We start from the raw sequence: 27665 nt of genomic DNA, 5'->3' as shown, positions 1-27665 counted from the left end.
GGGAATGGGGATGTCTGTAGCACCGGCACTGTCCATAACGGTGCCTGTGCTACAGGCATGATGTGCTCGTGGGTGTCTTTCATTGCACCAGGTCAGAACTGGTGGAATGAAACGCACCCGCAAACACAACTCAGAGTTTGCCAGTCCGGATACAACAGTACCTGTAAGCTTACCAGTACCGTTGTATCCGGAAAGCAAACTCAAAATGAGGCCCATTGTCAGGGCCCCCAGCAGGTGAAATGACTATGAGAGACAACTCATTGTTGAAATGTATGGACACAAGAGGGAGAAAGAGAGGCACTGTTTTACTGGACAAAACCTCAGTTAGACATTAAAAGACAAGTGTGCACCTCTCAAGGTTGGGAAGAAGGGATAGTTATGTGTAGAGCATAGGCACTTATAAGATTCACTTAGTATCCTATCAAACCCAAAAATAGACAGTGCCTGAAAGAATGGAACAAGTATGCCAGACTGTTAACATGGGTGGATGACAAAGAAGGGCTGATACACATAACAGGGTTAAATAACCCTGCGCTGTGCTTCAGAAACGATGACACAGTGCAGATTGGGAAAAATGTGGCATGTAAACGCATCATGGACCTGCCATGCATAGGAGTAGGCACAACAGTAGGATGGACCATTATTGGGCCTGTAGTTTATGGGCCTATATGCAGCTCCTGCCAAATTGTGGTGGGATCTGCTCAATAGTAGTGTTTCCTTCACCAGCTCTGGTCATGCCCCAAGGTGATGGGGTACAAGTAGTAGACCACACAATGGTAACAAGCCGATCCAAGACTGGCCTCAGCCTGCAACCCAAGAACCACCACTGCACCCTCCACGCAGGCCCAGTCAGCCATTAGGGACTCCCACTTCACATGGACCACAGGTAAGAACCCGGGTGCCTCACCCCTTCTGCACCTTGCTGCTCCTTTTTAACATACTCATAGGCCACCCGCTTACTCCCCTATCAGCTTGACACTCTCGGCTCCACCATTGCTATGCCCACGTCGATCCTTACGAGGAATAGCCTCCTCAGGCTACACACTCTGCTTACCATGTGCTTCCCACCCCACAATGCTCAACTACTCTGCCCACCACAAATCCGCAGACCAGGCCCCACGCAACCTGATATCGCCGACTCTGCCATCGCTAGGCTGATCCTCTTGAGGAAGAGATTCCTCAGGTTATGCACTTGGCTCTCTGTGTGCATCCCACACCAACCTCCTCAAACATTCTTCAAACCACAGATTTGTGGAGTAGGCCCCACGCAACCCAAAAGACCAAACTTTGCCATTGCTATGCTTCCACCGATCCTTGCGAGGGCCAGGTTTCTCAGGCTATGCACTCAGCTCACTGCTTGCATCCCTCTTTATGCTCCTCAATCACTCTGCCCACTGCATTTTCACAGACCAGGCCCCACGCAACCGGAAATCCCCAACTCTGCCATCGATATACTCCCGCTGATCCTTATGAGGAACATCTTCCTCAGGCTATGCACGCGGCTCATTGCGTGCATCCCACACCATGCTCCTCAATCACTCCCCCACCACAGTTTCACAGACCAAGCACCACGCAACCCGAAATCCCTGACACTGCCATTGCTAGGCCCCTGCCGATCCTTACAAGGAATAGCTTCCTCAGGCTAAGTACTCGGCTCACCATTTGCATTACACACAAAATCCTCAATCACTCTGCCCACTGCATTTTCACAGACCAGGCCCCACGCAACCGGAAATCCCCAACTCTGCCATCGCTATACTCCCGCTGATCCTTACGAGGAACATCTTCCTCAGGCTATGCACGTGGCTCATTGCGTGCATCCCACACCATGCTCCTCAATCACTCCCCCACCACAGTTTCACAGACCAGGCACCACGCAACCCGAAATCCCTGACACTGCCATTGCTAGGCCCCTGCCGATCTTTACAAGGAATAGCTTCCTCAGGCTAAGTACTCGGCTCACCACTTGCATTACACACACAATCCTCAATCACTCCGACCACTGCAGACTCACAGACCAGGCCTCACGCAACCTGACAACCCCAATTCTGCCATTGCTTCACCCCTTCGATTCTCACAAGGAACAGGTTTCTCAGACTCTGTACCCAGTTCATCCCTCGCCTCCCTCTCTATGCTCCCCAGATTTGCAACCTCCGCAAACATGCCCATCCGCCAGACCTATCTGCAAGGCCATCAACTGTGCACTAATCAATGCAAGATCAATCCCCGCACATGCAGCTGAAATCCTTGACCTTATAAACTCCAATGCAATCACTGAATCCTGGCTCCACCCCACTGCAGGCCAACACCTTTCCATTGCCATACCCATGGCTATGCCATCCTAAGATGTGACAGATCCTCTAAAACAGCAGGTGGCATTGCCCTCATCTTTAAAAACACCCTCACTATCAGAGTCATGCAAACCAAAGTCATCCCCAACTGCAAATCCCTACTCGCCAAGATCTCCATGTCTCCAACCGATTCCATCACCATCCTCCTTATCTACCACCAACCTGGCCTCAGTCTCACCTTCGAAGATTACTTACTGCAAAGCATCTTCTTGTCCATCAGGCCCAACTCAAAGTTGTAATCCTCAAGGACCTCAACCTAGGCCTCAACGATCCAGCTGACTCACTGGCCACCAGTGTAGCCATGGCACTTAAGCATGCTGGTTTTCCAGAATGCTCTCTTGAGTCCACCCATGAACAGGTCCACACGCAAGAATGGATTAGCGACTTCAATTGTAACATTCCCATCCCTGTCACTTCCCCCTGCCCATTGTCAGACCATCACACCATTGCCTTCAAAATCCAACATTCAGAATGCCCCAGACCAGCTCATCCTACTAAACTTGAATGTGTGGCCCGGTGCATAAAAAGCCTCAACTCCACCAACCTCCCACTGCTACTTTCTACCTTTTCACCCCCCATCCTCAGTGACAGACCCAGCAGCACTGGGCGACCTCGACAATCAAGCACAGGTAGTCGACACGCTTGCCCTTCTCAAATGTAGGAATGGAAAACCCTCACTAAAAAAAACACCTGGTTTACTCCTAAACTTCTTTGAAGCCAATGCCAAAAAGCACACCTCTGAGCTAGGCTGGAAGAAAAAAATAACTCCCCTGCCTCCAAAGCCCTCTTCTCCTCCCTCACTATAGACTATAGAAGGGAAATCCACGCTGCCAAAGCCAACAGCTAAAACTTAAGAATCAGTAATCTCCAACTCCCGGGAACTTTTCCCAATTTTTCAGCAGCTAGAGACCCCCCGCCTTCAGCCAGACCTGACAGTAGACAGCATCTTGTGCGATAAAATCCAAGACGCCCTCACTGGAAAGATCAACTCCCTCAAAGGAATAATCCTCTCCAAAGAACTTGCTATGCTAACCAAACAATTACTGCCCACAGCACTCAGGCCCTCACCGACCCGCACCTGCACCCCATTCACCTTCCACCCTGTATCAGCCATGGATGTCATGAAGATCATCAAGAGCCTCAAACCATCAAACTGCAAAGGTGACACTTGCCCAGCTCCAATAATCAAAGACTGTGCCGAGTCACTTATTCCCCTCTTCACAGCCATAGTCAAAGCCTCCTTCTCCACCAACTCTTTGCAAACATCCCTGAAAGGAGCATGGGTCCTACCGCTTCTCAAGGAAACCTCCCTCAACCTTTCCATAGCGACAGACTATTACCTCATTATTACTGTACCCTAACTCCTGAAGATCCTGGATCATGTCGCTAATATCCAGGTTCAACAGTATCTTCAGAAAAACAATATCTTGGGCTCTCGCCAATCAGGTTTCTGTCCCAAACACAGAAAAGAAACTGCCCTACTTGACTTGAAAATTGAAATCGATGTAATCAAGGACACTGCCAAAGCTGCCCTCCTGATGATGCTGGACTTCCCGGCAACATTCAATTTGGTTGACCAGCAAATCCTCTGCTCTCAACTTACCTTGACAGCTACCTTCTCTTCATCAGCCACCAATTAGATTAGGTCTTTCCTCGCTGACAGATCTTCACATGTCTTCTTCGATGACTTTTCCACTGAACCTACTCCTGTCACCTGTGGAGATCCCCAAGTATTCTGCCTCTCCCCCACCGTCTACAACATGTATAGGAAACCCCTCCTCTTTGACCACCTTGACCAATTAGGCATATCTTACACAAACTACACTGTCGAAATGCAGCTCCTTGTCCTCCTTTCCGGTTCATATGCCCAGGACTCAGCCACAAAAACTCTGTTTACGAAGTCATGCATAATTGGATGTCTTGTCACCTACTCTGCCTCAATGACTATAACACTGATAGTCTCATTGTTGGCTCCCACTCCAAACTTTGCAACATTGCCCAAGCCTAAAAGGAGTTCATCATTGACAGTAACTGACTCACCACCTCTGCCGCTGCCAAAACCCTTGGCATTTACCTGGATGCCACCTACAACCTCTCACGTCAAGTGAACTCGATCACCTCATCTTCATGCCAGTAGGCCCTTCCTCTCCACTCCCAACTGCCTGATGATTGCAAGAGCGATCACAGGTGCTATGCTTGACTACTGTAACGCCTATTTGACCAGTACGTCTGAACGCAAACTTAACAAACTCCAGAAGATTCAGAACTATACACTCCAAGCTGCCATTGGTATCTCAAAATCTGACCACATTTCCAAAGCCAGGAGAGATGCACAATGGTTGCCCATTCAGGAAAGGATTACATTTAAAACATTGTCCCTGGTCCATCAATGTCTCTCCAACACTACCGCAACCTTCCCCTCACGTTGCATGGAGAATTAGTCCCCCGCCCAACCTCTTAGAATGGTGAACTCTCACTTTCTGAAGATCACCAACTTTCATCACCTCTTGGTGGGGGGTAAGAGTTTCCCAGACATGGCCGCCAAACTCTGGAACAATCTCCCACCAGCACTCAGAAAAGATCAGGCCTACTGGACCGTCTACAGAAACTTAAAGACTTAGCTGTTCAACTAACTTTGCTCCTCCTATGACTCTTCTCTCCCCCTATTGCATCTCCCCGCCCGCCCCCTCCCTCCTTCTAGTTTCATCAATGTTACTAGCGCCTACATACCCAAGGCTTTTGTGAACTGTACTAAATAAAAATAAATACATAAATAAATAAAAAATGAGAAAAAGAAGACAAGAGGTGAAAACGTAAGAAAAGAGACAATTATCTTTTGAAAACATCTAACGACACACTGGAGGCTATCCCATAGGAACACAGCCTGTTTAGCAAGGCTTTTATATTTTCTACATCCCTCCTCACCTCTAGCGTGCATAGAGTGGTGAATGCCAACTGATTTCAGATAACAAGATGGGAGATGTTGCAAGCCATAAATGCCACTGCAAAGGGGTTCAATGTGATTAAGGAAGGGCTGATACACGATGAGCAGAATAGCAGCTTGACGGAAGCAATAACAAATAATGTCCCAGCAAAATACACATTCAAAAAATGGTCTAGGAAACGAGTGCAACTGAAGATGAGGACTAGTTTACATCTCTGTTCTCATGGGTCCCTACCTACAGTTCTTTGCATTTTGCAATTGATACTGTCAAAGTGAAAAAAGACTGGGTGAAAGGCCATAGAACAGCACATGATAACAGTGGTATTGGGTAAAGGTAACGTGGCACATATTCACACCCAAACAGATGACCACATGAAATGCATGTCATTGAATGACCAATAAGACCCGCTGGCACAATGTTTGAACCCCCAATAGAAAAGTGACAGGGAGTGCTGCTTCATGACATGTGGGCCAGGAGAATACATAGAAAAAGGAAGTAGCCTGAGAGGTGTGTTTAAGATATGGATACCAATAGATGGATATGATGGGATGAGGAAAGATAATGTAGGTGTGATAAATGTTTGAACACATAAATGACAGAAGGCTAATTTATTAAAAGTGTTATTCCTGATGCTGGGTCCCTAGCAAAAAACGTTGTTTAGCCCTATATGTGAAGAATCTCGTATCCAAACGTTACCGGCCCTAGCTAGTGCTGGTCTGCCGACTACAAGGGATGTCGAGATCCTGGCCCTGTCCTCTCTAAATCACTTTCCTATGTCTAAAAGTAAGTGCATACAAAAAGGGGGGTCGGTAACTGGATTTATTATTTCTGCGTCCAAACCGTGTGTCTTATCACTAAAATCAAAAAACACAAATCTATGACAACTGGTCAATAGAGTAGTATAAAAGGCTCATTTTCTCTCCACTGTCCAGTGTTTACAGAGAAAATGAGTGATGATAACTGAATAGATTTCTTGTTACAAGCCCTTTTCTTAATGTGTAAGGGTATCGGAGCCTGGGTTATCAGCCAGTACTACTTTGACAACAGTCAACCGGTTTCAGCGGGATTCATAAGTGGCCGCTTTCTTCAGGACAAAATACTTATAAATATAGTATTCATTTAATAGTCTTCCATTCTATGAAGTTCTTAGAGGATATCTTCAGGAAAGGGCTTGTTGGATCAATTCCTGAATTCTAAAGGATAAAAAGAAAAGAGAGACAAAAGGGACTATTATCAATCTCAGAGTGCTTCTAAAATTTGTTTGGCAGAGTTAATGGTAATTCCGCCTTCTTGGAGGGTAAAGCTCTTTTTACCTCTATATGTCAAATCTCTTAGTCGTGCCTGCTAAGTGCTAAGAGTATAGCAAACTCAAATGCACGTGTTCTTGGCAGAGATCTGTAGAAAGACGGGAAATAGATGCTAAAAACCCATTCCAAATATCGATTTTCAAAAATGGAGGCTATATATAGCCAGTCTATCTATTCACCTGTCTTCACTGCTTAGTATGGATGGTGGAAGGTCCTCAATCCCTTCTTTTCTCACCGGGTATTATTCCGTAATAAAAACAATCATCCTTAAATGGTGGTAGATGTTGTTATCCTGATCAGAATACTATAATTCTGCTATTTAAAGGGCACTACACTGACCTCTCTAATGTGCCGTGTCCATCTTAATCTCGTGCATTGATCGCACAGATAAGTTCGTACATGAAAGGCAGCCCGGCTCGGGTTTCGATTTTGTATTTTTAGTTGTAGTGTAACCCCCCAGAACTTCCCTTAGCATCAGCATTGGTCCTGTGATAGTATCTCTATTCTTACATGGGGATATGTTCGAGTTTGAACGCAGCACGTAACTGCGCTTACCTTAATTTATTTTTCAGTCGCCTCTCATGCCGCGATCTAAATACAGCACCATCTTAAGTTGTTCTCCATTTTTATACTCATGTCGCGCTCACATGATCATTTCTAGTTCACGTACGGACTACAAATCCAATCCGACTTGAAAAGTAAATTATGGTTAATCCCGGCTTCTAAGTAGTTTCATGAAGCGTATTTGGGGTTTGTTATTCATTAAAGCAGTCACATCTTGCTCGCAAACTCATATGGAGTTTGCGAGCAGAATACCAAGGTGTCCCGGGTGGTGCTGGGAATTGTGCTTTTATGAGCATTCGCCTCGCATATTGTGGAATGCAGGTTTTTTCATTTTCTCTTATCTTATGGTGCATATACTTATCTCACGGATCGCCACATATTCCCAGTAGGAATGTGGGCTATGTCTTAGTCCCTGGGAGATAGTCCCATTATGGGATTTGAGTTGAATTCCCATACAAGTTCCACATTGATCCCAAAAAATGGCCAAACCTATGTTATGCATACACTGGTGTGACCGTACAAGACAGTGCCACATATTACTGTCTCACAGTATATATCCCATGCTTAGCTCAGGAATGTGGGCTAGTATTATAATATTTTATATTATAATAACCACCAGCCAATCGTGGGATGGAGCTGTGATTGTTTTCAAAACAGGAATTAGGTAAATACAGTCCCATCTATTGTGGATTTATTTTACACAGGGCAGTGTTCTCAACTATTCATTCATAATACCGCCAGAGCTTGCCAGCAAATTTCATTTAGGCCTGTCAAATGACTCTGCGTCCTATAAATCCATTGTTGTTCCTGTCTCAAAAGTAGAGCTGATAGGTTCCCACCTCTCTTAGGTATTTTGACCTTTTCGAATATGGTCCAAATTAAGTTATTTTCAGTATGTGCCATTTCAATGTAATGTTCCACAAGTGGGGCAGTTCTTTTTTAAGTCCTAATATTAGATCTGTGTTCCCCAATACGTATCTTTATCGCTCTTGTCGTCATTCCAATGTATTTTTTATTATAAGGACACTGGATTAGATACACTACATTGGTGGAATTGCAGTTTGTCATGTTTCTCTGTTCCCAGGGCTATTTCAAGCCTACATCTATAGCTGTAGTCCGTCGGGTAAGTTTACATACAGAACAATTACTGCATGGTGTATGACGCAGAGGTCTGGGTGTATTCCAAAGTGTTGTTGTGTAGATGGAAGGAGTTATTTCTTTGTAAGTATGGACCAAAGAGTCCCTTAGATTTTTTCTCCTCTTTATAGCGAAAAGTGGTTCAGCTAGTTGGTTATCTTCAATGTTTAACAAATGCCAGGTTTTCCGAATCTCTTTTTTCAAGTGGTTAACAACTGGAGAGTGACTAGATGCAGCTGTAATTGTGTTGTCATCTCTCGTTCTTTTGCCATGTTGGTTGGTGGTTATTTCTCTTGGTATATTTCTCACCCTCTTTTTGGCTTGTTTTATTATTCTATGTGGATAGTTTCTCTCCTTTAGATTATTGGAAAGTCTTTCCGCTTGTTGATCGTATTCGATTCGCGTGGTACAGTTCCTCCTGAACCAAAGAAACTGGCCAAACGGTAGATTTTCTTTTAATAACCTTTGGTGAAAACTGGTATAGTCCAGTAAACAGTTTCTATCAGTCGGTTTTTGGGAAACTGTAGTCTCAAATGTTTGGCCTGTCCTCGTAATTTTTAAATCGAGGAACGTGGCTCCTGTTTTACTTGCCTCATGTGTAAATTTGAGGAAAGGGTTTAATCCATTGATCCATTCAATGAAGTTGTTCAAAGTAACATCTCCATCGAACAACAGGAATACATCGTCGATATAACAACGCCAGCTCACAATATTGCTAGTAAAGGGGTTGGTTTCAGGATATATATGTTTTTCCTCGAAATCTGCGACATATAGATTGGTGCAAACGTCGCGCCCATGGCCGTTCCGGCTATCTGTTCATAATAGCATTCTCCATTCAAAGAATAGTTCTTGGTCAGGGCTATTTCTGACAATTGCATTATTAATGGGACGGGCATGTTGATTGTTTTTGTTTGCAATGCACTTTCAGTGACCTTCAGAGTTTCTCCTTGAGGAATCTTAGAATAAAGTCACTCTATGTCCATGGTCATGATGTATAGGGGCACATTTTGCTCACCTCTTCTCGATCTGGGAGTAGGCATTCTGCTGATACCACCCTCTCCCCTGTTCCTGGTGACCCTGGGTGATTGGTCCTGCCACCACCCTATGGCTCTGCCGCATCCTCTTGGGGCCTGAAAACCCTGAGTCTTTCCATCTCTGTTTTGTTGTTGGTCCTCAAACCGGACGTTGTTGTTAGTTCTACCTGCGTCTTCATCCGAACTTTCACTAGAGAAATTCCAGTTTACTGGTCTTGGTCTGTTCCTCCGTTGGTATTGTTTTCCTCTCACGGGTCCCGTGTATGGCATACTGGCATTTTTCTCTTGTTCTTCATAGTATGCATCTGTTGTATATGGATACTTCTTTTCATGAGAAAATGCTGCAATATCCTTTTTGAGTTTCATCACCTTTTTATTTAAATTTAGTTCTTTAAACTCTTTTATTGTTGCATCCAGGGTTGCCATACTCTTAAGATAATCACCTACAATCATTTTCATTGTTAGGGCATCCTGTTTAGTGATGATTTCATTCATCAATCTTTCTGATACGGTTTTTGCTGTGTTTATGATTAGTATGATCCAATCCCTTCTGCATTTATTCGAGATGAAACTCCAGTCTTTTCTAAATTTAAGTTCCTCAAGGAAAATTCTAGGTTTGATGCCGTAGGTACTCTGCTATAATGGCCCCATGAAGTTCAGTTCTAATTAGCTTCTTACGTAAAGCCTCCAACTCATTTCAGTCGTCGCCTTTTGTGGCAATCGTGGCTTGTTGTTCTACGCCTAATATCGAGGGGTTGGCAAGAATTCCCTCTATAAGATCCTCGGCAAAAGCAAGATATGTTGCCTCTGCCATCGCATAGATGTCCAATTTATATTGATTAAAAAGCACTTGAGTATGTAGTTCTCATCTCCTCTTGTGAGTTATTCCATATCTTTTAAAGTGCCCTATTGGTGCACTGACTTGTGGTTGAACACCGCCAGAAAGTAAAGTAAATACAAAATGGAATCAAAAGGGCATGGTCACGATGTAGATGTCTTGGCTCTCGAGTATAAGGTTGTTCAGATATACCAGAATGGCTGTGGTATCCTTTGTATAGGAGCGCATTTTGCTCACCTCTTCCCTTAGAAAGAAGTCGGTAAACTGCGACAATGGTTCTAGAATGGAACCATTTCCCGATACTATTGGATGTCCAGGTATTGGAAGGATTCCTTTATGTATTTTAGGCAGTGCATAAAAGGCAGGTCGCCTAGGATGTTGTGGGCTCAAGAAAGCTGCTTCTTTCGGGCTTATATGGCCTTCCGCCTCTGCCTCTTCAATGATTGGATTAATCATGTTTCTGAGTCGTTCTGTTGGGTCACTTCCAAGTTTTTGATATGTAGTCCAATCTTCTATCAAGGTATTTACCATACCGCCATAGTCTGTTCTATTCAGAATGACGATGGCTCCCCCTTTATCTGTGGGTTTTATGACTATATCCTCATTTGTTTGTAATTCTTTTAAGGCCATGTTCTCCATCTTGGTCATGTTATGGAAACCGCCAGAGTTTTCCTCTGCTTCAATTTCCTCAAGTTTTTTAAGGATCAGTTTTTCAAATGTCTGAGATTCCACAGTTATTGCATGTTGTGGAGGATAATATATTGATTTATTATGCAATCCTTTTACATCTGGTGGTCCTGTATAGATGTTTTTTGAGAAGAATTGCTTCAAATGTATTTTCCTCATCAATTGAGAAATCTCAATTCTCGTCTGAAACGGATCATGTGAGGATGTCGGTACGAACGAGAGACCTTTTTGGAGGACATTCAAGTGTATATTTGAAAGGGTAAAGGTGGTGGTAACGTTTGGATACAAGATTCTTCACATATAGGGCTAAACAAAGTGTTTTGCTAGGGACCCAGCGTCAGGAATAACCCTTTTAATAAATTAGCCTTCTGGCATTTATGTGTTAAAATATTGAGGTATAGACAGGAGGCGAATGCCTTTTTGACTCCATTTTGTAGTGATACATATTTGACCAGCAGGGGGAATGTGATAATGGAAATGAGAGTAGCACCAGTATTGGCCATTCCTCCAAAAGCCCCACCTGTCCCCATCACGATCACAAACAGATATATAAGCTGAGAAATGTGCAGTAGGACGGTTACAAACATTAAGATACATTGAGTGCCGATAAGAGTAGATTAGATAGTGTGACACAAAGCAGGGCAACGTGTAGTGCGCTTATTGAACACACAGGTAGGGAATGATTAAATGATGTCTCACACACACACACACAAAGTACATGTAACAGACATGAAGAAGCAGTAGACAAGAAGAAAATGCAGATGTTGTAAAGGTTGAGATTAAATGCTGCCAAGGGGGGTGCATGTACCAATTTAGCAAGTAACCTGGTGATATCAAGGATGATAGGGTGGGTGACATCGGAGGTGAGGATGTCCTTGAATGCTGCACAGTTTGCATGAAATGACATAGAAGTAGGCACAGGGCAAGAAGTCCCAGGGTGGAGCCCAAGGAGGGGAGGGTGCTGTGGTGGCTGTACAGAGTAGTTGTATAGAGCAGGCACAAGTTCTTTGAGCAATATGTGAAGAGTAGAGAAGCCATTTGTAGGCCCACGTTAAAGAAACATTTTTACAGACAGCTCATAAGAATAGAGCTGCATGCCCTTGTTTGACAAGCAGAATGTATTTCTTGAACATTCAGCAGAAACATTGTGCTGAAATGCTGCATGGCTGAAGGTTCCCAGGTGCACACAGCCACAGTGAAGTTATTCTAAAAGATATTTCTGAGGGTAACAAGCTAGGCGCCTTGGTGCCCGAGGAGAATTCTCAGAGAAATAGAAATTATATACCATTAATTAAATTACAGCAATGCTGTGGTATCGTTTTTTCAAGTAGTAGAACAATATTTGAAGATTTGAAACTACCACAGTTGGTAATTTATTCAAATCATAAATGAATATTGTATATTTCAATCATATACATAATATCAGTTCATAAAATATAAATATACTACTCAATTTTACACTTTTGTGCATTTTGTTCACAAATAAATTAATAAGAATGTTCACAGCATACATTCATCTCAAGAAAAATGATAATAATAAAGCTCTACGTGTTTCAAGAGAGTTCTCTCTTCTTCAGGAGCAGGAAAATTGAACTTATAAATCTTTCATATTCTCATTGGGTTCACATTTGTAGCATGTAAATCATGTAAATCACAGGTGTTCCTCTATTATTTTAGTATACCGGAGGCTGGGATCGATGTCAATTAATGGGTATTTCTTCTTGAGGTTCTATGACCAATTGAGTCACTGGTGTAGTCTCTCAATCTTAAGATTTACCTGTGAAGTATATATTAGTTCTGTGTTAGTTAAGTTACCCTTCAATCCAATGCACCATTTTACTGCAAAAAGGGCAGTGTTCATGACCAAATTAGCTGTCAGTGGCGTAAAGTTGATGGGATTGATATCTTTAGCGAACCTCCGTTAGAATTTGCTTCTTAAACGGAATGACTTCTTAAATTTGTAGAAAGTACATGTTATCACCTGGAATGCAGGTATTCTGAGTTAGGAACCACTAAACCCTTGTTTAGTAACAGTGATTTAAATATTAGCTCCTTGCTGGACGCTATACTCACCAGCCAAATGTGCAGTTTATCAGCGAGTATGTTTATTCATGAGCATCAACTAACAATGTTTACTGGTGCTCTCTGCTGTCTTTGGACACCAAGCCTGTTAATAAAGTATATGTGTAGTGAGTATTCAAAGTGTTTTCTCTATTCTTATACATTTCCTCATCCTTAACTGTGTCTTGTTGATAAAATTATCTGGCGTGTGTACTCCCCCTCCACAATGATTGTGATGCCTTGGTTATGGAGTTAATCTCATCCACCAGTGCCGCATGGGTATCTGGAGGCAATTATCTGTATTAGTATTAATTCGGCAGTGATTCATATTATTATTTATTTTTATTTATTACATTTATTACACACACATACCCTGGGGTATCATTGCAAGGTTACAGACAGCTTGGTAAATAATTGGACAAGAGAAACAATTTCAAACACATGAACATGAGCACATATATACAAATATATACTTAATGTAAGCATTGATACAGAATGATTACAATGACCATTTATACAAAAAATGTACAGCATTAATTACAAGTTCTGGGAATGCGACTTCATCGGAATCGATTCTCTATAATCAATGACTTGAGATAAGTCATTTTAATTCTCTTACCAGTCTGCTGTCCGTGAAAGCCTGAAGGGAGCAGTCTAACGGTACCAGTGGATACGCCGCAATCGTGAACTGTGGGATATATGGAAGATAAGTCTTGTGGGATATTGAGTTTGCTTACTCTCAATAGTTTAGGAATGTCCTTTCTTAGCTATTGGGTGAACATTATCCCATTTGTACAAACTTTCAGTAATTGTACTCATTGATTCTTCCACATAATTCTGGTCCTTACTTGGATAGATGAATCAGAATTTGTTACAAGTCACAATCAGAATACCTTTATGACAGAGTTTCCTTTTTAAATCACCATTTGATAATTTACCCACTATTTCACATCCCTGCCTGCTCAACACTGTTCCAATACTTTTTGCTAATCCATAACATAGGTCAAATGTTTAGTAGTTTGCTATATGATAAACATCATACATTTTCATATGACAACTGTGATACATACTCTGTTAATGTTATGAATATCCATTAATTGTGGGTCTATTAATTCAACACTTTGCACAAATTCGAGATCATAATATTCTTTATAGCAATGTTCACCTTGTTGTTCGCTCTATACATTCAAAAAGGCTGCACACATCTATTATGGGTAGTGTGTTGATTGTATATGTGATTATTGAGACTCAGGTTCTTCATTGTTGTCTGAGTTATTATGCAAAATATATAACTTCCCCATTTTTGGTATCCTAATGATATTTAATGGAAACTCAGTTTTACGCCTTTCACTTGTAATATGTTGATTTTACATGTGGGGTGTTCCGGGATGTGTAGAGATTCAAAGTAAAACATAAAAGTATATGCATAAGAAGCAAAAAGAAAACACCAACCTGATTATAAACATTTCACCCAAGTCTTTCTCTAAACAAAAAATGGATCTGCTAAGTTTAGGATTATCATTTGTCACCACGAACAACTCAAATCTGTTCAATGAAGAAATTAATATAGCCAAACTGATAAGGAAAATGAAATTAAAAGTATTTTTTGACACAATTCCACGTACACAAGTACCTTCGACACATTGGAAATGAAAAGCAAAGAGTAACTTTATGCCCAATGTGAGAAACTCAGTTTTGAATTTATTCGAAACAAAAATTCAAAAATATCTGAAATCCATCAAATTCACAGACTCCAGACAGCATAATCATAAACATCAGCACAGATTACTTAGACAGATGGCAGAGGACAGAACAATTAAAATCAAACCTGCAGATAAAGTTGGAGCAACGATCGTTATGGTCTCAACAATGTACAATAAAGGATGTGTATTGTTACAGCAAGACAAAGAGAGCTACATAACCCTAGATCATTACCCCACAAAAGAGATCCAGCTAATGATTGAAGAGGTGATTTCCAAAGCACAAATTGAAAAACGGATCACAGACAAAACTAAGGATTTTCTGATTAACAAAACACCCATGATCGAGTTTTTTAATGGACTTTCCAAAGTCCACAATAACCTGACCAACCCGCCATTCAGACCAATTGTCGCAGCGACACAAAGCATATACGATCCGCTTTCCAAATACCTGGATAAATTACTCCAACCGATTATGCAGAAATCATAAACTTATCTACGGGACACAAGACATTGCCTGAATACACTGAATAATATCAAAGACATGGAGGAGAACTGGACACTATTCACTCTAGATATCCAATCAATATATACATCAATACCACATGGCGAGGGCCTGGAAGCCCTAGAATGTCTGTAGAGGAGGTCACAGACATGGCCTGCACCCCATCCCCTCATTTCGAGGTACCAGGAGCGTACTCGCCAAGGTATGTGACGTATGAGGACCAAATGAACCAACAAAGAGCTGCACTGGAACTCTGCCCAGTATACATCAGAAGATCCATGCCTGTTGAAGCGCCCATAACCAGACAACCCTGGGCAGCAGGGTACCCTATCAGACAGCCGTATCAGCCGCTGATACGAAACGAAGAGTACCTACAGATGGTCCATGAAGAGACCCAAAGAGCCCTAATGGAAGGCCAGTGGAAATGACTCAAGGGCCGGAACAGACTTGTGAATGAACAAAAGCAGCTATCAAAGATAGCACGCCAGTGCAAGTAACTACGAAAATAAATGTAATGGACACAGAGAAGAGACGATGTTAAAACGTGAGGAAACATTGCTAGAAGACAAGATGGAAGCAACCGACCTGTTAAACGTGTGTAAATAGGCTTGGAACGCAAGAAGCTTAAGATATCGATACTGCTTGCAATGCTTAGTAGAAGATAGAGCGGCAAGCACCAACTATATATATCTACCTCAATAAGGCACTTTATACAAGTGTGACTCCATTTTGTAAAAGCAGAAATGCACCCAGGCTGCCAGAGGCCTGACAGGCCAAGTTTCGTAACCCAGCGAAAGGCAAGAGAAGGAGCGGAATCGAAACTCAACTAAGAGCGGCTCAATCCTAGGAAATCGAGGTCAATCAGAGAAAGGGAGGAGAGCGTCAGCTAACAAGTCTCAAACTTCAGAGCATACCAGCCTGCCCCATGAAGGTCAAGATAAGAGGGGCCCACGCAGGTGGCAGGGCTGAAACCGAATTAAATACACTAAAAGCTGGAAACTGAAGCAGATTCATGGTGAACTAACACGTGAGCAGCCAGGCGCGAAGAAGTACCACCGCCTGATGTCATCCAGGACCCGAGGATGCCATAACTTTTCCCGATAATAGGCTACAGTTTCGAGGCCATACCCAGCCAACTAATTGACACAAAGCCCTAAAATACTGATTGATGGAAGGGAGGCAGGGTGAAACCTTGGACACCAGGCACATGGGTGTCCATTCTGCATGCCTCTAATTAAAATGGGGATTTATGGCTAGCGGTCTAACCTGCCCAATCACAATGGACCAAGTTATCTGGAGTCCTATAGATAGTAGAACCAATAAGACGTCGTACTTGTAGTGACGTTAATCACGTGTGGTGTAGTGAGAAGGGCGTAGATGCCCACCCGAAAACAGTTATCCAATCTGCATGCCCTATTATCATGTACAGATATAACACCTATACTTAAGTTACCTTTCCTAACCAATTATATTGCATGTCGAGTTTTTGTAGAGTTAGATGTCAATAATGACGAATATTGCCTATAAGAATTGCTTTTCAACTGAAGTTCGAGGAAGTCGGAGCGAGACAGGTGATCGCAATGCTGCTGATTTCCATTTGTTTCTCTGTTTGATGTACTTGTCATTAAACGGATTTCCCTTTGCCAACTTACTGAGTCCTCATTATTGAGTCGTGTTGGAGTTAGTGAATCCTGCACCCCCTGTACTCATATGCTGCAGCTATCTTGTCTTTCAAGTTCTAGAGGGTGAGCGCTGACCTATGGGCCCGTCAGTGAATTTCTCTCCTCCTGAACATGGCTCCTTCTGAAAGAAGAATACTTCCCTTCTAATAAGGTATTCGCAATTGAATTGGCAAAAATTATTTTGTACAATAATTTCTTCAAGTTTCAAGGTCAATTTTATCTTCAAATCTCAGGTACCTCGATGGGCTCAGCGATGGCGCCAGCCTACGCAAATACTTTTATGTTTTACTTTGAATCTCTACACATCCTGGAATACCCCACATGGTCACAAAAGCTAGCCATGAGGAGGGGATACATAGATGATATTTTTGGAATTTGGAAGGGACCAGCAACAGAATTACACAGCTTCCTAAACTATCTAAACAGGTGCAATCCAAGAATAACATTTATATTAGAGATTGGAAACCCAGATGTAAATGTTCTCGATGTAAAGATCACACCTAAAAACAATAAACTACATACAACCATCTTCAGACAACCGACGGACGTGAATAATAGTCTGTACTACACTAGTCATCATCCACAACATCTGAAAAATGATCTTCCCCTAAGTCAACTACTAAAAATAAGATGCATTGTTTCAGAAGAAGATATATACAAAGAAGCTGAAAAGGATCAAATTAAAAGATTTGAAGAAAGAGGCTTTCCAGAAAATGTCTTAACTGAAGCTACTAGAAAGTGTCAGCTAAGAAGTAGAGCATATCTACTCCCTCCACAGAGGAAAACCAAAGAAGAATCACCCTTGATATATTTGACAGAATATTCGCAACAGAGTTCCCAGATTACAATAATTCTGAAGAAAAACTGGAAAACAACAAGATTAGATCGACAATTGAACAAATTGTTTCCAAAACCACCTCTAATGGCCCACATGAGAGGTAAAAATCTACGAGACACATTGGTCAAAGCAGCAAGGGCGCAGAAAAACAAACAGGTGGCTATGTAAAGGCAGATCTCCTGGGTGTATGAGACTTGGGAGCATGGATGAGGCACATTTAGGTGAGACACAGTATACCCCATTCCCCTTTCACCATGAGTGTAATGCCCCCCAAGCATTTATAGACTATTTTCAATCCTTTCCCTATTCTTCCCCTAAACATTCCCACAAAACACCCATTTGGTACTGGAACGAGGAAGAGAACAACTACCAGTTAGGTACTGGGACGAGGAGGAGGCCAGCAAGAACAATGCAAGCCTCCCGAATCAGCAGTGAGCGATGTATTTTTTTTTGGACAAATCAGCTTGGCGGGAGATTTAAAAGCAGGGAGTATGTTGAAAAGGGAGGCAGCTTTACCAGCCAAGTCAGCTGTGGGAGCCAAGTCAGCTGTGGTATCCGAGTTAGCAGTGGCAGCTGTGTCCAATGTGGAAGCAGGTCTACAGACTGTGGCACAAGAGCAGACCTCCCCTGTAATGTGGCATGGCAGACTGTGTGCTTGAGACCCCTTGGAAGATGCAGAGTGTATGCAGGGTGAAGCAAGGCTAGAGGAAGATGGATGTCGGTGAAGGACCGTGGAAAGGGAATCAGAGTGACCAACCAAAGCAGCAGTGTGAGACCTGAGCTGTGAGAGAAGCAATGGAGGGGCAATCTATGCCACAGAAAGCCATTGTGGAGACAGAATGGGATGCAGCATGTGCAAGAGACAGGTTGTGGCATCTGGAAGCCTTGTTGGAATGCCGTAAGCTTCCGACCGGTGAGTCAACCTGGGAGGGAGACACTGGGTCAGAAGGCGAACATGCAAAGCATTTAATGAATGGCAATTTGAATTAAAGGAACTGCTTTTTGAACACCAAATGGAATGAAAATGAATGTAAGCTCTTTTTGAATACCGATCTGATTGAAAGCAAGATTCTGGAATTCTCTGATATAAAGAACTGTGCATTTGGACAAAGCACGCATTGGCAAACAAGTATTGGCAAGAACCCGCAAATACAAGGCACTGTGTATTGTATGGGAAAACATTGCATTGGCAAACAAGCATTAGCAAGAGCAACAAGAGTATAAGTAACTGTGTAACATGAATGAACAAGCATGTGAAATGAGAATGAAGCAAACACCACTGTAAAGCTGAAGTGTGGTCGGACATCTGCGCCTAGACCGAGTGCACCCATCTATGGAAAAGCCACTCAAAGCACCCACAAAGAAGCTTGTGTTTGAATACAAAGGAAATTTAACATGATCTGAAATTAAGGAACTGAACTATACGAAATTGGTGAAAAGTTACTAGACCAGAAGCGCTAGGACATATGTCCCAGGGAATTGTGGTGTTCCCTATGCCACAAACACAGTTGCCCCTGTTACAGAAAGGCAGCAGAGATGCGCAGTATGTATCATGGCAAAGCATGAACAGAGATAATTTCATGTATACCTTGTTATCCTTCGCAGCAGGAGTGGGCAAGTGGATATATACTCTTGAGAAAGAGACATCAGGAGTTGCCCTGGAAATTGGCAACATGAAGACCCTATTGACAGACATATTGCGAGAAAGAGGGGATAAAATATGGGAGCAGGCAGGCTACCATGGTGTAAAATTGGGCAGTATACACAATGGTGCACCCTTTAATAACTGCTGCACACACGTGTGGAAAGTATTAAGGACTTTTACACAGACACATCAGGCATGGGGGCTATTTTGGCACACAGAATGTAGCCAGGCGCGGACCCCAATAGAATACAAACAGGAGATGTGGACATCAGAGACACGACAATCATGGGAAGTGAACATACCAATATTGTACCACATATTGGTTCGAGGACTCCCCTCTGACGTGCAGACATCCCTAGAAAAGGTGGTAGGGATTGAGGCGAAGGGATGGCCTGAAATACAGACCACGATAGTACACTTTTATAAGAGGAAACAGGAAAGAGAGAAGGACATGTCAAACAATGCAATTAAGGCAGAGGCAAAATTGATGCAAAAGAAATTAGCAAAAATATCCATGGAAGGAGCTGAACTTACTAACATTGTTCCAAGACAACTCAATACTTCCTTGAACAATTATTTAGTTTCCTTAACCCAACACACGTACTGAAGTATATAAAAAAATGATAGGACTGCTTGACCAATGAAAACCATGGGCTAGATTTCAGAACCTTTACACTGGTGCCTGTGCAATTCTGCACAGTATTAGCACCAGCTAAGCTCAAAGCCTTATTATTATTATTATTATTATTATTAATATTATTTTTATGTATCAAACTACATCACAGTAAATTTAATAATAATAATAAAGCCCTATTATTTCAATGCATTTTTGTACCAGGTGTGAGGAATCTCAGGGCATACTCACTTCTTTCAGCAATATATCCTCCTCCTAGGTTGCCAGGGAAAGACTGTTGCTTTTGTATCCCGACCATGGGGGTGGATATTTGAGGGAGTATCAGCTGAGAGGAGGATACTTGGGGAGTGGGGTGAGGCACCCTTGGGTGGGACGCGGTATCCCCCATTACCCTTTCACAAAGAGGCAAACACCACCCAAGCCTTTATAGGGTATTGTGAATCTCGACCCTATTATTCCGGAAAACACTTTCCCAATACACTCCAATTAGGTACTGAGATTAGGAAGAGATAACCCAGAGTTATACATTCTCTTTTCATTAACACAGACATTTACAAAAACCACTCTGGTACTGGGACAAGCAAGCGGGATGCCGAGTACCATGACCGTTACTCAGTAAAAGAACATTGCCTGCACCTAAGACCTGGAGGGCGCTACATATGGCCAACACAGGTGAGGCTAATGAGATCACCTTTGTAATGCTTGCAGGAGAAGCTGGAGTAGAGACCAGTGAGACACGTGCCCGAAGTGCCCAGGAGCTGCAGAGTCACTGCAGTGGAAGCAGGAAAGTTCTCTGTTGGAAGAACTGGTATGCATCCCTTCAGCGGTTGGAGGGACTCTTTCTCACTTCAACTGAGGTGGCAGAGATCCTGTAACTGAAGCATGCCAGCAAGAGCCTGCCGCCGCGAAGATCAGTACCCAGACACTGTGTTCCCAGTGAGTCAAAGGATATGACTCCGGGATGGTGTGGGATTAACCGTGTACTCTTTGCAGGTTGGATCACTTGCAAGTGAGCAAGGCACGGTTACGGCACTGTGAATGCTTGTCCAGCTAAAAAGGCAGACTTTTCACAATACGCTAACTTGAAGGATATAACCTGAAAGCTAAGACAAATAAATAGAAGGATTTGTGAATACCAAACTGTGAATCATATAAAATTGAGAAGGCCAGGAAAGGGGTGGAGAAAATTAAGGGGGTAATTCATAAAATTTAGAGGGACCGTGCGCCAGCGTGTGCCAGCCGTGTGCGCTAAACAGCATTCTGGCGCACCGCATATTCATGGATTTCCCAAGCCATTTGGAGCCGTGGCACAGCGAACATCCCGCAGCGCCAGTTAAGCCCCCAAGAACACCCCTTGCGCAAGGAAAAGCCATTGAAATCCCCAATACGGAACAAAGGGATGCGCTAACCCTGGACCAGCTTACAGGCCGCTACACTGTAATCGCGTGAAAAACTATGCGTACCCTGCTTGCGGCAGCCAAAACGCGTGAAAATGTACTCGCGCACCTCCTTGAATATGGGTACCCCGCTAGTGGCAGCCAAAACGCGTGAAAATGTACTCGCGCACCTCCTTGAATATGGGTATCCCACTAGCGGCAGCCAAAACGCGTGAAAATCTCCTGTGCACCCCAATTAACCGGCACCTGCCAGCTGGGTCTGGCTCATGTCCCCCCAAACACCACATCATAACCATACAGACCCATGGCCCTAATGCCAACCCAAATCCTACATCCCCACCCCCAGTGCAAAGACCCAATGTTCCACTGCACTCACTCCCTAATAAATTAACCATTACATGATAGTCTGAAAAGAACCACCATGCCCATCAACAAATGTCCTACAGAGCCACACGGTGGCAACACATGACTGAGCAAATGCTCATAGAGACATGCACAAAATAAATCATAGTAAACCACACCAATAATGTTATAATGAAATGTATTAAAAAGTAAAACAAATTACAAAATTAAAACCTAAAACCACACATGCAAATGAAGAAATAATTAGTGCAATAGAAACAAAAAACAAATCTAAAACATGAAAAAATATAAGTGGTCCATACCCAAAGTCCATAGAAAACAATCATAAGTTGAAAAGCATAAAAAAATTAATCCATGTCAACATCTAAAAAGGAAAGTATGTACATGTCCGGAAAATTTGTAAACGAATGTCTGAAGGGTCCATTATCCCAAAACAAAAGGAAACCTAGCTAAAACCCTATCTAAAATACAACTATATACAAAAAGTGGAGCAAAGTCTGTGAACTCCAAATCATAATAAAAACCAGATGAAACCTAAACCTAAATAACTATATACAAAGGCGGCGGGTTAGTCCGACGGCTCACTTTTTGATGTCCCGGGCCAGGGCATCATTGAACTCAGTGTCGATGTTCCGGAGGAGGGCCTGTTCCCTGGCCTCGAGGTCTCGCCGGCATGCAGCCATGGCCTCCTCCAACTCCCTGCGAGTTGCCTCGAGGCACTCAGCCCATCTCATAGCCCGGTGCAGGGAGTTCTCTGCCCTGACCATTGTGAGCCTTGTCCTCTTCGCCCACCGCCGCTCCACACCTATTTGCTGGCCCAACCACTGCCACACGAAAGACACTCCCAATCCTGGGTCCTCCTGCCCGCCAGCCGATGCCTGCCCCGATGATGTAGAGGGCCCTGAGGCCACACGCCTCCTATGCCGAGCCTGCCACCACCTTTCTGCTCCTGCCGCCGCCACCACGACTAACTCCGGGTCGATGGCAACACCCGGGGCCGTCGTGCAGGTGCCCTGCTTGAATGTGCCAGCACATCGTCTGTTGCCAGGGGTCATGCTGCTGGGGTGACCACCTGTGCTGGAGCTCCTACTCCCGACTGGCAGGGATGGGATCTCCACCAGCCTGGCTGCATTGGTTGGGGAAGGTCCACAGGGGGCCCTGGTGGCATCTGGGCCGGAAGACGGCATGGAGAACAACTGGCATATAGTGTGCACAGAGGAGGAGAGGACCGCAAGACAGAGCGACACATGGAGGAAACCCCGACCATGAGCCCTCTCCACTGTGCCACGTTGGCACACATCTCTTCGTGATGACATGCGTAGTCCCCCAGGGAAGCACGCACGTCATTACGAATGGCACGTGTGCGCAACGTGACACCAATCAGAATGGACTCAATCCTGTCACGGGTCCCCACGTCTAATGGTAGAGGAGTGTCAGATGACCTGGACCTCCCCCCTACCTGTGGATGGCCTGGGACGGGGCATCTCTGCTGGTGCATAGTGATGCAGTCACAGTGTCAGGGACAGTGACATACACAGGCCCCTCTGCGGTGACCGGTGCTGCCTCCTGCCCCTGGACTGCACCACTTGCACTAGTAGTACCACCCCCACCATGCCCCATGTGCGGCTTTGAAGCAGCCTCCTCCTCCTCCGCAGACACCACCAACCTGGATGGCTCTGCACCATCTTCTGCCATCGCCAGCCCCTGTGGGGGCTCACCCGTCCCTTCCGCTGCAGCTATAGTGGCAGACGCGGCACCAGTCCCTTCGTTCCCGGATGATAGAATTTCCTGGGAGGGTGACTGGGCCTTGCGTCCCCGCTTTCCTCCACAGCGCCATCTCCGCCCTCTTCTTCTTCACTCACCGCTGTGTAAAGGGAGACATTGAACACAAGCATCAGGGTACTGTACAATAGTCCCCTAGACACAAAGCAATAGCACATTAGTGCCACTGTCAAATGTCACTTCCATCATGTCCCTCCACAACACATGGGTCAGTGCAGGCAACACAAATGCAGAAACAGGCATGGTACATGCAACAAACATTTGCATCCATGTCCAAGGCACCGTAGAAACATCCAATGGTGGCCTGAAACTCACATGCATCATGGGACATACTGATCACATGCACACACATCACCAGAGGGTCATGCATCTGGCCCTGTATACCCCCAGACACAGTGGATACAAGGATGACTAGGCTATATCAGTGAATCAACACATGGTCACGGACATGTGTCATGCATCCATGGCATTTACCAGTCACTCGCACACTACTCAGACAAACAGACATGTACACCATGCATGCCCATGACAGTAGCACCCATCTCTCACACCCCAAACATGTCCAAGTACAGGCAAAGGCATGCATACATGTGTGCATTCTGCATGCTGCTCCGCATGATGCATTGTAACACATACACCATCCATGTGGGTCACGCCTGACTGGACTCACATGCAGCACCATCATGTCCCTGCACACACACACATTCATACATGACCCATGTCACACATACAGCCAAATAGCTAACTACCACCACACTGCAACATGCACTGTTTTAAACAGGAATGCACGGGCACATACCGCTCGACTCCAGACGGGCCTGCATCTTGAGGATCTGGTGGTGAAGCACTGGGTGAATGAGCTCCAGGACCCTCATCTGCTGGGTGGTAAGGTGGACCCGGCGCCCCACTGCATCCGCTGCGTCCAAGAGGAGCTAGGCCTTCTTGAGGGTCCTGGACTTGTAGTTCTCCTAGCGCTTCTGGACGTGTTTTATGTTGTGGGGTGGCACCCCCTCTGCGTTGATGGCACCCACTATGTCCTTCCAGATCCACTTCTGTCCTTCCTTGTCGGCGCGCGATGGTGAGAAGAGGGCATCATAATGCCCCAGGACTTGCTCCACCAGGATGCCAACTTCATTGGCTGTGAAGCTGGCAGCCCTCTGCCTCTGTGCTGGGGGGTTGCCACTGGTGCCGGATGGTGTTGTGTCGGACATGGAAACCCCCGAAGCAGGTGTGGATGAGCAGCTGGGTCCTGGGGCTGGGCTGTGGAGCAATGGAACACCAGTCCGCAGTCTTCTGTTCCAGCAGGGGTGGTCACAGCAACTGGACCCCTGCAGATGGCTGATGTGCAGGCACCAAATGGCAGGGCACTGTTGGCAGGAGGCAGGCAGGCAGGCAGGCAGGCAGCAGCAGATGGCTCATAGGAGGCTCCCCGGGGCTCTGGGAGGCAGGAAAATGGCCTTCTGGGCAGGAGCGTGGTCTTCCGTGTGTTGTCGCGTGGCCAGCTTGATGCAGAGTGAATTGGCACGTGAAAAAACAGCACGTCAGCATGTAATTCAAGGAAAGGGCATTAGTGCGTAAGCTCGTACATGATGTAACATGCACAGGTGTTTCCCTCGGCACGGGTGCATAGTGAATAGGCACATGTAAAAACAGCACGTCTGCGTGTGACTGCGTATAAATTTGAGGAAAAGCCCTTAGCACGTTAGCACGTAAGTGACGTGGCACGCATGGGCGTTTCTGTGGGCATGCGTTAATGGTCTGCATAGGACGCCATTTTCTTGTACGTGCTTTTGTGGAGAGCAAGTGGGTGATTCTTGTACTTCTTGTGGGTTCGCATGCGATTACTTCACAACGGTTGGAGTGCGTACTCCTTGTTTACAGAGACAGAGCTCACTTCTTCTTTTGGCGAGGGTGTTGCCAACACACCCACGCGCGTCTTTTTCACATTCTTTTTCCAGGCAGACTGTGAGTCGCGCATGTATTTTTCCACTGTGGTTGCCCCGTGTGTCGCGTACCCATTAAGAGGTGATTATAATCTGCGTTTACCACGCATATGCATTTTTTGTGTTTCTGGGTGCCACAGAGTACTGCGGGTCCATCATTCCACGCACATGGGCTACCGAGGGGTCGCATGCACGTTAAATTGTTTTTTAGGGTGTCTGAGCGTTGCGTGACCCGTAATTTTCCCCCAGGGGTCACAGACAGCCTTTCAAGAGAACAGGGGTACGTATTCCATCTAGTACCCAGCCCCCTTCACCCCAATTGCCCAGGACAATTGTTTTCTGCACCTCCCATTCGCACAAGAACATCAGTGCCATGGTTGGGAGGCGACTAAGTGGTAAGGGAGGCAAAGGTGGCTGACCTCCAAGAGGTGTCCGTGGTAGGGGATGTGGCCAGGATGAGCAGGGTGGCCTGGGTGGCCAAGGTGGCAGTGGTGGGCAACGTGGGCAGGGTGGCCCAAGAGGGCAGATGTCCAGGACCATTCAGGGACACCTATGCCCCCACCCCCAGTGGGTCATGGAGATGCAGCTGACACCATCCCAGCTCAGGCCATGCTAACCCGGCCCGGATTGGTCACGGAACTGGCACGGGATGAGATTAGTTCCCTTGGATTTGTGAAGCGTACAGCTGATGATTGCTCAAAGCGTTGGAATGACCTCAAACGCCAAGCTAAAAACAAGCTAGCTTCCAATTAGGCCTCTACTCTGGTGACCTGCAGTGGGTCTCCACCAGAGGAGGATGAACTTACAGAACATGAGGCAATCGCTGGAGGGTTCATCGCAGAGGATCTGATCCAAGGCGTGGGAGATCTACAAGATCTTGAGACAATGTCCGGTGAGTGCCCATGTGTGTGTGTCCAGACCATGTGTATGTTGCTTGAGTGATGTGTTCTGATTGAGTGCCAGGTCAGGCTAAGTAGTTATGACTGCTTTATGTGACCCATGTAGTGCCTCCAAGCCAACCCCCGCCCTTGGGTTTGGGGTTCACAGTATCCCTACTGACCGCTGAAAACACTTTGCACATTATGACTGCATGATAAATACACATTTGTGTGCCGTTCTGCCCCAAAACCACCATACTTCAGACACGGATTTCCCCGCACAAAGCCCCACATATGTTCACTTTTTATGCAAATGATTTCATCAATCAGCCTGATTGACTGCTGTGCACCTACACATGCACTGCACCCGATCACTTCTGAGCCCTGTTTGAATGCTCAACATGACAATTGACTTGTGTCATGTCCAAGTGACCTACCATTGTTGTATCCATGTGCCTCCCATCACTATATTTGAACACACTGGTGTTGTTGCAGCGTGTGACCCATGTGTGTTTTGTCACACTCTTTTGCATGTTCTATTTGATGATGTGCGTCTCACATGGATGGGGAACAGTACTGATTTACTACCATCTGGGTGTCTTTGTCAGTTCTGCCATGGCTATGCTATGTGCCATCTGTGTGCTGGCATGTGGTCATGTTTATGGATTGTCAATGCCTCTCACAGGCTAATGTGTGATGCAGGTGCTATGCACCATGCAGCACATGTCTTGCTTTTCCATTTAGGAGTCCTCAGTGTCTGCTTTCAGGGTGCGCTTCCACTTCATTGCCACTGCATGCATGCCAGAGTTTGAGGCATGTGTGACATGTCTCATTAATTTATTGGATGTGTAGATTGTGATGCCTATGTGTGCCGGCTATGCTGTTCATGCGTGTCTTCATTACTTTTCTTTTCTTTTAGTACAGGTTATGAGGCACTAGATAGATGCTATGGAGGAGGAGGAGATGGCACAATGGCAGGAGTACTCAGAGCACCAACCAGGCACCAGTGGAGGACATGGGGTGGTGGTGAACGAACATCCATTAGTTCTACAGACCATCCTATCCACGAATGTCTCTGGGTACACCTCTGATGACCTCTATGGCTCAGGTGATGAATCAGACATTGAGACAAATGTCCCATCGCAGGTGAGTGTTTCTGGCAGGGATGCTGTTCTGTCCAACACACCTGCACTGGTGGTAGACCCCTCAATGGCCCATTCAGTGTTTGAATGTCTGCCTGTGGTGGTTACGGATGCAGGGTCACACTCCCCAATATTTGCTCCTGTTCCTGGGGCAGTGGATCAAAGGAGGAATGCAGTCCTGCAGCCTCAGGCAGTGCCAGCACAGCAAGGTGCACATCACCTTGGGGCAAAC

Source organism: Ambystoma mexicanum, chromosome 8 (assembly GCF_040938575.1).
Source record: "Ambystoma mexicanum isolate Mex_15411 chromosome 8, UKY_AmexF1_1, whole genome shotgun sequence".
In the NCBI taxonomy this organism is placed as follows: domain Eukaryota; kingdom Metazoa; phylum Chordata; class Amphibia; order Caudata; family Ambystomatidae; genus Ambystoma; species Ambystoma mexicanum.
This window is presented reverse-complemented; position numbering follows the sequence as displayed.